This window comes from Parasteatoda tepidariorum, chromosome 5 (genome assembly GCF_982258835.1).
Source record: "Parasteatoda tepidariorum strain Cologne lab strain chromosome 5, Ptep-v5.0, whole genome shotgun sequence".
Lineage (NCBI taxonomy): Eukaryota > Metazoa > Arthropoda > Arachnida > Araneae > Theridiidae > Parasteatoda > Parasteatoda tepidariorum.
The window spans coordinates 119,028,065-119,039,654 of NC_141759.1; the positions used below are offsets into that span (position 1 = coordinate 119,028,065).

At 30.5% G+C, this 11,590-nt stretch overlaps 1 long non-coding RNA gene across 4 annotated transcripts; it reads right to left on the minus strand.

Annotated features, from left to right (window-relative positions):
- Window positions 1–592: 592 nt before the first annotated feature.
- LOC147810101 (uncharacterized) lies at window positions 593–8,588 on the minus strand. Of its 4 annotated transcripts, XR_015434200.1 has the most exons (5): window positions 8,286–8,588; window positions 6,544–6,573; window positions 5,147–5,180; window positions 4,474–4,518; window positions 593–762 (listed from the first exon to the last, which is right to left on the minus strand). It is a non-coding gene; the product is annotated as an uncharacterized LOC147810101 (long non-coding RNA). The 4 variants fall into 4 exon arrangements; XR_015434201.1 differs by lacking the exon at window positions 6,544–6,573; XR_015434202.1 differs by lacking the exon at window positions 6,544–6,573 and having other exon boundaries at window positions 7,875–8,588.
- Between the last annotated feature and the right edge of the window lie 3,002 nt (window positions 8,589–11,590).

Below are 11,590 nucleotides of genomic sequence, written 5' to 3' on the forward strand. Positions count from 1 at the left end.
TATTAATATATGAACTAAGAAAATATTTCTAGGTTAATTTTTTCATTTAAATTGTTTTATGCAAAGAATATTTTTTACACAGTTCAACCCCTTAGTCCTAAAGATTTGCTGTGCACAATCTATGCTTCCACTTATCAATACATTTTTAAACTAGGTAAACATATGTAATAATCTTTTCTTTACAGTGATATTCTACTTAAAAGCAGAATAATAAAACTGCTGTCCAGAATTATGAAAATTCTGTATCTCACAAGTAATTTTTCAAGTTTTAACTTGAAGTCAATATATATGTCTATAATAGCTTGTAGTCAGTATATATATGTTTTAAAATAAAAGCTGTGTTCTTAAGGAATCTAGTGATACTATTGTACCCTATACAAAAATAAATACAACCTACAGCCGATAATATTAAGAGGCTGTCCAGAGATGATCATTTAGTGCGATACTGATCATGAATTCATGTTTTACTGATTATATTTAGTCTTGCAGCAAATTTAACAAAAAATAGGTGTATTGGACAAAAATGTACTAATGTAGATAGTCATGTAATGAATTGAATGTACCCTGAAATTAGTTAAATGAATAATCAACATTGTCTCTTGCAAACATTTTATTATACAAAGACATATAAATACAAAGACATAATCTTAATCAATACAAATATTACACAAATTTCAATTTAATTTTAAAAATAATAAAAACAACAGAGAAATCATATCTTTGTCTACATAGAATCACTTGGAATAGCACAGAAGAGTTCTCCTGAAAGAGAGGATAATAAAATAAAAATTATGCAAATCGTATATTTTAAAAACATAAGTATTTTTGTGAAAATGAGCTTTTAAAACTAAAATTTCTATCGAAAAGTTTTTGCTTTTATCATTTCATTGATAAATTTTGACTCATCAAATTAGTCTTCAAATTAGTAACACCATGCAAAACATACACCTGTCTTATAATTTAGAAAGATTTTGAACATAAAATTCCTTTCTGAATGAAATTATTGAATATTGACCCACGAATCCATTAAGATTGACAACTAGTACATGAAAATCTAACTGTTAAATGAAAAGTTATTCAGGGTGTTTAATTTTGTGCTCACCTTTTCTCAGAAAATATTTAATTTTAAAAAACATGCAGTTTTTTCTTCATTAATTTTATGGTGCTCAATTTTATTGCATTTAATATTTAAAACAATTATGATATTCTAATGTAAATTATTGTTTCAAGGAAAGGTATAGAAGAAAAATTACTTTTAAATATATATTACTTACATGCACGAATGTATCAATAGTATTTCTTTTTCGCTTTACTTTTATGATTAAATTTTTAATTGTATACCCTTGACAAAAAAAATTTCAAAATTTACAACATTTTTCATATTAAAATAGGCATCAAAACAATAATATGTATTGAATTGAAACCAGAATTGAAACCATATGAAAAAAGGTTGCTCAAAATTTGCTAGTTAAAAAGGCAGATAATTTTACAATTCTGTAATAACTTTATAAATAAATAAATTCTTAAATTACTTTAATGGTGATGCTTTGTGAAATTAATGTTTTCCTCATATAAAAAACACAAGAACTAGATAAGAATAACGACAGATTTGACCAATGTCACGATTTCCGTAATGTCTTTATATAACTGGTATAGATGTAAGACAAAAAATGAAAAGTTTACATAAATATTAATAACATTGTTTACATCTCTGATGAAATTTCTTTTCTTCAAATTTTTTTATTAATTTAGTTCCTTCTTTTAACAAAAAATATTTGTTAAATACTCCATTACTATGCCTAGGAATAAAAAAGGGAAAGGTGCTTCCTAAAAAAAAAAGGGTACACCGAGTTTTTAAAGGGCTTTTAATTAACACCGTAAATAGTTAACAAAATGTGTACTATTATGTAACAGCTGAATTCGATTCTTAACAACTGTAAAATTACCATCCTATACCTACTATTTTACATGTATATTTCAAAAAGTAGTTCTCACCCATTATCAAAATGAGAAAAATTTGTAGCTTACAAAGAAAAAAAAACATGCTAATAGAAAATCATTGTGCAATAGAAAAAAATATTGTTAAACTTGAAGGCTTTTTCCATAATTTAAACTATTAACTAATAAACGATTAATTAAAAATAAATATTGAAAGGTACATATTTTTAAAAAAAATATTCATTTCAAATTTTTTTAAAAAATCTTTTAATAAACTTATTGATACTAAAAAAATCTTTTAAAAATTTAACCAGTTGAGAATTAACAAAGTAAATATTTGTAATGGTATCTGAATCAAACTTATTAACACGAATAATTTTAAAAGTGAGTAATCATCATTTACACATTAAATTTTTTAAAAGGAATATTATCAGACAGTGTCGTCAAAGGGCAGTGAGGACGGTTGGCCCTTCTCGAGGAGGTACACTGCATTTTTATTTGATACAGAAAAATTAGTTGTCATTTTCTGTAGATTAGAATAGCAGGAGTTGCACATTAACCACTTTCAACATATACTTTTCGAATTCTAGCAAATAAACTCTGTAATAGGATACACACATTATGGGCCACAAATAAAAAGAAACAAAACTTATTTAAATCTAATGAATAATTCAGAGAAAAATTAGACTGAAAACATTTAAACCTGTTTGATTGCCCAAGGACAGGAGCGTTACAATGGGCGTTTCCTTATTATAGACTTTTTTTCCCTTTTTTTTTTTTTTAAATTGCAGGCATTGGGGGGTTGTCCCATTGGCCACAGGAATGCCAGAACTACTACTTTCTTCTCGTTACCCAGTGGGCACCTGTGGTGAAGCAGGGTCGCCCACGTCACACAACCACAACCCGTTTATAGGGCGGAAAGTTAAAAAAGAATCTTTAATAACTTCAACATTTCAATATGCAATTAAACTGGTTCTGATGTTTTTCATCTCATTTAACTCATAAAATCGTAAGATTTCTATAATCTTTTTGCTTCTGTCGCACTTAAATGTTAGTTTAGAGATTCCTAATGTGTTTACATTTTAAACTTCTGTTTCAAGAAAACTTTTTTGTTTTTAAAAAGGTAGGTGTATATATTTTTGCCAAATAAAAATATTTTGTACTATTGAAGAATAGATAAATAAGTGAAATGTAGGTGTTATTAACATTATTTCTTAGTTACCATAAATTAAATTTACTTACACATTTTATTAAGAATTTTTTTAACTTTTACGGGGCATTTTATTTGCTTGGACTAAAAAATTGTTCTTATCGCAAAAATTTTTTCTACCAAATAATGTCTTAGAAGGCATTCAATATTGTACAGGTTAGTTTCAAGATGCTTCAAATCAGTACTTTGTCGTTACTTTTTTTTCTTCTCTTTAACCTACACGTTTTTAAGCTATGTTAACAAGGTAGGTTTTTAAATATGATTGTGTTTTCACAATCAAAATCTTACTGTACTTAATAAAATTTTTAAAAAAATATTTTATATACATCAATAAAATTTATAAATATAACACTTTTTTTCATTGAATAGGGAAGTGAACGATTAAAATGAAAATTAATAACCATTATTAAAATATAAAACTACATACAGTGACCAATCACTTCTGCGCCACCTCTTTTATGTGCCTTTTGCATATATACAAAGGTTTTCAAAGGCCCTTGATCATTATATAGTAAAATAATAATAATTATAATTCTTTATGCATCATTCAGAAAATAAATATTTCAATTCAGCACACAATTTTTTTTTAAAAGTCTAAAATTTTGATTTTATTTTTTGTTTAAATAGAAAAAAATAATCCCATTTTTTAGAAAAAGTTTTCAGTTTAAAGCAAATAAACAATCTTCGTTACAGATAAAAGGAAATAAGTTACTGGATCTAGTAATACAGTTCATTTTTCTTCCCTATGGGATTTTTTTCACCTTTATTGTTTCTAGGAAGACATTTTTTTTATATGAATTTGAATAAGGTGTCTTATCTATCACACCACCCACATTGAAACCACCATATATACCACCCATATGCTTTCAAAATTTATCTAGCAGTGTCTTTCCCCCCACCAATTAAAACGTTAGTTTTTGGTCAAGGAATGTAAAGCTATAGCGATTACTATTACTCAGTTTACGCGAAAACAGAGATGACAAAAACATTACTCGAAATCATTAAAAACAATTAGAAGGTTTAGCCGCTATTCACGACTATTTGTAGTTTTATTCAGCTATTGAAACTTTTCTATCTAGCTTTTCTTATTTGTATGAACTTACTGTTTTTAAAATCTTATGGACTTTTTCTCTTGGTCCCAAAGACTGAAGCATAATGAGAATTCACTGTATTTTATAAATGAATTCGCTTAATACATTAAAATGTCCCTAATCCTTCTTTAAAATCATAATTCAAATAATAATAATTAAAATAATACTTCTCAAAATAATAAATTATTTATGCACATCAAAGATTCTGCAGATGATAAAAGTAATAAAACTTACAGAAATTCATGGTGGACTGGCACAGGTTTACCAACATTTGAAGAGCTAAAAGGGAAAAAAAAGGGTCTTATTTTTATGTAAATATTAACTTGAGATATACAGTAAAAAATTTTTTCAGTAAACTTTTAGCAGAAATTTAAAAAACATTATACAACGGATACCCAGAAAGATTAAGTAAAAATTAGAATAATATTTTTTAGAAATTTGAATGAGAAAAATAACTTGCAGGCTACGAAATTTTATTAACAGAATCGTCATCAATAAAACAACAAAATTTTCTAAGTTCGCCTCTAGGATCACAAAATATAAGGCCAGCGTTTAAAATCTTCCAAAGAGTTAATTGAAATTTATTTTTTTATTTCCACTTAAAGATTCTCCACAAAAAATTATTGTAAATTTAGCTTTCGCTGAATCTGAAGCTTTTCTTATGTGCATGAACTTACTGTTTTTAAAATCTTATACACTTTTTCTCTTGGTCCCAAAAACTGATGCATAAGGGAGAATTCACTGCACTTTATAAATAAATTTGCTTTATACATTAAAATGTCCCTAATTCTTCTTTAAAATCATAATTCAAGTAATAATAATTAAAATACTACTTCTCAAAGTACCTAATATTAAATTAATTATGTACATCCAAGATTCTGCATATGATAAAAGTTAAAAAACTTACTGAAATTCATGGTGGACTGGCACAGGTTGAAAAGCTAAAAGGAAAAAAAAGGTCATATTTTTATGTAAATATTACCTTGTATACAGTAAAAATATTTTACGGTAAACTCTTAGCAGAAATTTAAAAAGTATTACCCAATGGACACCCAGAAAGATTAAATAAAAATTAAAATATTTTTTAGAAATTAGAATGAGAAAAATAACTTGTAGGCCAGGAAATTTAGAATGAGAAAAATAACTTTTCGACCAGGAAATTTTATTAACAGAATTGTCAACAATAAAAAAAAAACACAAAATATAAGGTTAGCATTGAAAATCTTCCTAAGAGTTAATTGAAATTTATTTTTTTATTCCCACTAATAGATTCTCGGCAAAAAATTATTGTAAATTTAGCTTTTGCTGAATCTGAAGCTTTTCTTATTTGCATGAACTTACTGTTTTTTAAATCTTATACGCTTTTTCTCTTGGTCCCAAAGACTGGTGCATAAGTGAGAATTCACTGTACTTTATAAATGAATTCGCTTAATACATTAAAATGTCCTTAATCCTTCTTTAAAATCATAATTCAAATAATAATAATTAAAATATTACTTCTCAAAATAATATTAAATTATTTATGCACATCAAAGATTCTGCAGATGATGAAAAAAAAAAAATAAGTTAATTGATAAATCATTTTAATTATTAATAAATTTAAAAATTTGTATCAGGGGAATTGGTTGGTAATAGTTGCTTTTCTCAATTTAATTTATGTAAAATAGAACAGTTTCACATAAAAGTCATTTTTGAAATTTAATTTATTTTGAAAAAAACTTTTCAAATTGATTATAATCAAATTTTTGTCGTTTCCATATGGTTCGCCCCCTAGTACAATAATTTAAAATATGTGCGTTTAAACCCTCACTTTGCTGTGGTCAGACTGACAGGCAAACAACAACTATTTTGCTCAAGCCAAAACAGATTATGAAAATAAAATAAGAAAATTATCAATAAAAAAAAGCGGCTAGATTTTTTCGTTAAGCCGTGTTTCAAACTACTCGTAAATTTACGTTTAAATTAGTGTTCAATGGAATCTAATATTAAAGCATATTGTGTCTAATAAACTATTATTAATAATTATATTAGTCTAGCACTTCCATACAAAGCTCAATATAAGGATTTGATATTTAGTTTAAGAAAAAAAAAATTCCTTTAAGTGATAAGATGTAAGTTGTCAATGGAATAAGAGTTGAATTTGGAGCACTTCAGCTACTTGGAAAGTGAAGTTGATGAGAACAGAGGCGCAGTACTTCACCCAGTTGGAAAATAGTAGAAATTTCAATTGCAAGTTACCATTGTTACAAACATGAAAGCGAGATAATTCAATAAATAATAAATACATTAAGTAATAAAACTTACAGAAATTCATGGAGGACTGGCACAGGTTTTCTAACATTTAAAGAGGTAAAAGAAAAAAAAAGGTCTTACTTTCATGTGAATATTAACTTGAGATATACAGTAAAAAAAATTTCGCTTAACTTTCAGCAAAAATTTAAAAAGCATTACACAACGGGCACTCAAAACGTTTGAATGAAAATTAGAATAATATTTTTCAGAAATTAGAATGAGAAAAATAACTTGTAGGTCAGGAAATTTTCTTAACAGAATTGTCAACAATAAAAAAACAAAATTTTCTAAGTTCGGCTCTAGGATCACAAAATATAAGGTTAGCATTGAAAATCTTTCAAGGAGTTAATTGAAAAACTTTTATTTCCACTGAAAGATTCTCTGCAAAAAATTATTATAAATTTAGCTTTCAGTGATTTGGAAGCAGTTATAACTTGTTTTCTCAATAGAATACAAGTTAAATTTGAAGCACCTCGGCTACTTCGAAAGTGGTCAAACATCCTTTTAAGAAGTTGTACTTGTAAATAAAATGGTATTATATTCTGTCTATAGCGGTCAGGAAATGATTGTAATTTAAATTGTCAACAAGTACAGAGCTCCTGTAGATTTTAGTACTCTAACTAGTCGAAAAGTAGAAATTTTGATCGCATGTTACCAATACGAGTGCGAGTTCATTAAATTAATAATAAACACAGCAAGAAATAAGAAAACCTATAGAAATTCATGGAGAGCGCTAACAGGTTTTCTAACATTTTTAAAACTAATAGAAAAAGAGTTGTTTGTTATTTTTATTGAGTATGAATTTTGTTTTCATATTGTATTGAACTTTTATATATTTTTGTAATCCCTATAAAAATCGGGCATTATTTTATATGAATATTAACTTGAAATTCACAATAAAAACATTATTCACTTAACTCTTAACAAAAATTATGAAGTAACTTAACATTGATTTCAAAATATAAAAGAATTTTGTAATATTTTTTTTTTGTATAAGTGGTGTTAGCCAATAGACAATTAAGTATGAGCAACTGCGTGCTAAAAAACTTTCCATAATCTATATTTTTTTTAGGTTGTTTAAGAATTCACAGCACGATTCTTCGCAATTATTTATATTAACATGTACAAATAAATTTTTCATCTTAATTTAAACTATTTAGTATAAATTATTAAACCTTTACATATTTTTACACTTGAATTTAGCTCAAAAATTTCATTAAAATGAAATACATATAACAGAAACAATTTTTAATATTACTAACAGCAATTAGTTAACTAAAATCTAAATATTATTTAACATAAAGAAATAAGTTTTAATGAAAATTCTTGATTATTATACAAACCTATTTTCATAATATACTTAGATAAACCTGATTTATATCATATGCTACAACATATTATGAATTGCACTTAAAGAGTCATCATACAACAGAATTTATATTTGTTTTTGGCGTGCTACTGCTCGATTGTCGCTAAAAATTTGGCGGCGATCTTGGTGTTGATAAAACATTTGTCTGTACATTTTCATTGAATTGAATTTAATATTTTTTATTATTCTATCTTAGAAAGGTGTTAATTATGATGTATTAATTGAATAAAGATGATTGCCAATCTAAAACATAGCGCCAAAACAGCACTTCAAACGCGGTTCTTTGTAAACCGAAATCTGCACGTCGTAAACATATTTGAACAATAGTAAATCAAAAATGATTAAAATAATAACTTCAATGTAATAGAAAAAAATAAAACCTTACCTTTTTTGAAAATTATAAGAATCCAACGTGCTTCTTTTTCTAAACAATAAATTCACAGTTACAGTTACTCGTACAACCGCTTCACTGGCGGCAGCAGACAACTTTAACTTGGTGGCCCATTGGGTAGATACAGACTGACGGTATGCGGCTGTTTGTAATGTACAGGCCCAACACTTCCTACAATGTTGGCAAAAGTTCATAGGGTGGCCCAGCAATCAACCCAGCTGACAGTAATTTGCACCTTCACTTTTCAATCAGTACCGTCAGTAATTTCGAAGATGGCCAGAACTTATGTTTTTGCTGGGAAATCATCGGAGTAACTCTTCAATGGAGTACTGGAACCCTTCTCCTCTGAATCACAGCTTAAATCCTCGGAGTAACTTTCTTTTGCTTAAAACTTGACCCCAGTACCTCAAGTCACTGCTTAAGTCCTCGGAGTAACTTTGTTTTGCTCAAAACTTGACCCCAGTACCTCAAGTCACCGCTTAAATCATCTAAGTAACACTCCAATTGAGTACTGGAACCCCTCTGCTCTAAATCACTGCTTAAGTCCACGGAGTAACTTTCTTTTGCTTAAAACTTGACCCCAGTACCTCAAGTCACCGCTTAAATCATCGGAGTATCTATCCAATTGAGTACAGAACCCTTCTCCTCTAAATCACTACTTAAGTCCTCGGAGTAGCTTTGTTTTGCTTAAAACTTGACCCTAGTACCTCAAGTCACTGCTTAAGTCCTCGGAGTTACTTTGTTTTGCTTAAAAACTTGACCCCAGTACCTCAAATCGCCGCTTAAATCCACGGAGTAACACATTGAAACTTGATCCCAGTACCTCCAATTCTCTAATTATAGCTGGGAATCGCTGATTTTTCATTAAAACTTGATCCCAGTTCCTCAAATCGCGTTAGAAGTCGTGGGAAGACTGATTTTTCATTCAAACTTGACCCCAGTACCTCCAAACACCGCTAAAATCATAGGAGTAATTCTGTTTTTCTTAATAACTTGATCCCAGTACCTCCGATCCTCAAAGTTCTACTTGAATCTTCGGAATGACGCTTCAATTGGGTACTAGAACCAATATCCTCCAAAATGACCTTTAATCTGCGGAGATACTGATTTTCGCTCTTATCTCGAACCCTGTACCTCCGATCACCGCTTAAATCATCGGAGTAACTCTTCAATGGAGTACTGGAACCCTTCTCCTCAGAATCACTGCTTAAATCCTCGGAGTAACTTTGTTTTGCTTAAAACTTGACCCCAGTACCTCAAGTCACTGCTTAAATCATCGGAGTAACTATCCAATTGAGTACTGGAACCCGTCTCCTCTAAATCACTACTTAAGTCCTCGGAGTAACTTTCTTTTGCTTAAAACTTGACCCCAGTACCTCAAGTCACCGCTTAAATCATCGGAGTGACTATCCAATTGAGTACTGGAACCCGTCTCCTCTAAATCACTACTTAAGTCCTCGGAGTAACTTTCTTTTGCTTAAAACTTGACCCCAGTACCTCAAGTCACTGCTTAAGTCATCGGAGTAACTTTGTTTTGCTTAAAAACTTGATCCCAGTACCTCCTATTCTCTAATTATAGCTGGGAATAACTGATTTTTTATTAAAACTTGATCCCAGTACCTCAAATCGCGGCTTGAAGCCGTGAGAAGACAGATTTTTCATTCAAACTTGACCCCAGTACCTCCAAACACCGCTTAAATCAGTGGAGTAATTCTGTTTTTCTGAATAACTTGATCCCAGTACCTCCGATCCTCAAAATTCTACTTGAATCTTCGGAATGACGCTTTGATTGGGTACTAGAACCAATATCCTCTAAAAAGACCTTAAATCCGCGGAGTAACTTATTTTCGCTTATATCTTGAACCCTGTACCTCAGATCACCGCTTAAATCATCGGATCAACTCTTCAATGGAGTACTGGAACTATTCTCCTCTGAATCACTGCTTAAATCCTCGGAGTGACTTTGTTTTGCTTAAAACTTGACCCCAGTACCTCAAGTCACTGCTTAAGTGCTCGGAGTAACTTTGTTTTGCTCAAAACTTGACCCCAGTACCTCAAGTCACAGCTTGAATCATCTAAGTAACACTCCAATTGAGTACTGGAACCCCTCTCCTCTAAATCAATGCTTAAGTCCTCGGAGTAACTTTCTTTTGCTTAAAACTTGACCCCAGTACCTCAAGTCACCGCTTAAATCATCTAAGTAACACTCCAATTGAGTACTGGAACCCCTCTCCTCTAAATCACTACTTAAGTCCTCGGAGTAACTTTGTTTTGCTTAAAACTGGACCCCAGTACCTCAAGTCACTGCTTATGTCCTCGGAGTAACTTTGTTTTGCTTAAAAACTTGACCCCAGTTCCTCCTATCACCTCTTAAATCCACGGAGTTACACATCGAAACTTGATCCCAGTACCTCCAATTCTCTAATTATAGCTGGGAATCGCTGATTTTTCATTAAAACTTGATCCCAGTACCTCAAAATCGCGTCTAAAAGTCGTAGGAAGACTGATTTTTCTTTCAAACTTGACCCCAGTACCTCCAAACACCGCTAAAATCATCGGAGTAATTCTGTTTTTCTTCATAACTTGATCCCAGTACCTCCGATCCTCAAAATTCTACTTGAATCTTCGGAATGACGCTTCAATTGGGTACTAGAACCAATATCCTCCAAAAAGACCTTAAATCCGCGGGGTTACTGATTTTCGCTAATATCTCGAACCCTGTACCTCCGATCACCGCTTAAATCATCGGAGTAACTCTTCAATGGAGTACTGGAACCCTTCTCCTCTGAATCACAGCTTAAATCCTCGGAGTAACTTTCTTTTGCTTAAAACTTGACCCCAGTACCTCAAGTCACTGCTTAAGTCCTCGGAGTAACTTTGTTTTGCTCAAAACTTGACCCCAGTACCTCAAGTCACCGCTTAAATCATCTAAGTAACACTCCAATTGAGTACTGGAACCCCTCTGCTCTAAATCACTGCTTAAGTCCACGGAGTAACTTTCTTTTGCTTAAAACTTGACCCCAGTACCTCAAGTCACCGCTTAAATCATCGGAGTATCTATCCAATTGAGTACAGAACCCTTCTCCTCTAAATCACTACTTAAGTCCTCGGAGTAGCTTTGTTTTGCTTAAAACTTGACCCTAGTACCTCAAGTCACTGCTTAAGTCCTCGGAGTTACTTTGTTTTGCTTAAAAACTTGACCCCAGTACCTCAAATCGCCGCTTAAATCCACGGAGTAACACATTGAAACTTGATCCCAGTACCTCCAATTCTCTAATTATAGCTGGGAATCGCTGATT